This window comes from Nannospalax galili, unplaced genomic scaffold (genome assembly GCF_000622305.1).
Source record: "Nannospalax galili isolate Female #2095 unplaced genomic scaffold, S.galili_v1.0 scaffold680, whole genome shotgun sequence".
NCBI lineage: Eukaryota > Metazoa > Chordata > Mammalia > Rodentia > Spalacidae > Nannospalax > Nannospalax galili.
The window spans coordinates 4163348-4163610 of record NW_008348218.1 but is presented as its reverse complement, the minus strand read 5'-3'; positions in this window follow the sequence as shown (position 1 = coordinate 4163610).

The window sequence follows — 263 nt, the reverse complement described above, 5'->3', positions numbered from 1 at the left end:
CCCGCACCCCGCCCAAGCCCAGCGGGCAGCTGCGGGCGGCGGCCTCCGGGATCCCCCGCCCCGTCCGCGCGGGGCTCCGCGAAAGGCGCGGAGAAGAGCGCGGCGCGGCTGCTGCGAGGCTCTGGCCCGACGGCGCCCGCAGGCCTCTCCCCGCTCTAGTCCCTTCTCTCTCGCTCTTTCTCTTCCCTCCCTCCGGGTTTCCGTCATCGGCCCGGCATTTCCGCCGGAAAAGGCGAGTAGGCGGTGCCGCCGGAATTCAGCTC